This window comes from Cebus imitator, unplaced genomic scaffold (genome assembly GCF_001604975.1).
Source record: "Cebus imitator isolate Cc_AM_T3 unplaced genomic scaffold, Cebus_imitator-1.0 Scaffold449, whole genome shotgun sequence".
Lineage (NCBI taxonomy): Eukaryota > Metazoa > Chordata > Mammalia > Primates > Cebidae > Cebus > Cebus imitator.
Window position 1 is genome coordinate 2,765,953 of NW_016107764.1, and position 392 is coordinate 2,766,344.

The window sequence follows — 392 nt, forward strand, 5'->3', positions numbered from 1 at the left end:
GGGTTCATCCTTCCACGTTCACACTGGGAGGGCGGGGAGCCTGAATGATGCCGGCACCACTGGTCCCGAGGGCGTGACTTCAGAATTCCTCCTTCAGCGGGCGCCCACTTCTGGGCACCCGGGGCACAGCTCCGGGAACGGCTGCAGGCCTAGCCCCCGCTTCCCCGACAGAGCCGCCGCAGCTCCCCGGAGACAGAGGCGGAGCCGGACCGCCGAAAACCGTAGCTCCGGGGAGGTCGGGGCCGCCGGTCGCTGTAGTTTCCCGGGACCGGAAGTGGCAACGGACCGCCGGAAATCATAGCTCCGGGGACATCGGGGCCGCGGGGAGTTGCCGTTCAGCGGACCCGGAAGTGACAGAGGACCGCCGGAAACCGTAGATCCGGGGAGGTCGG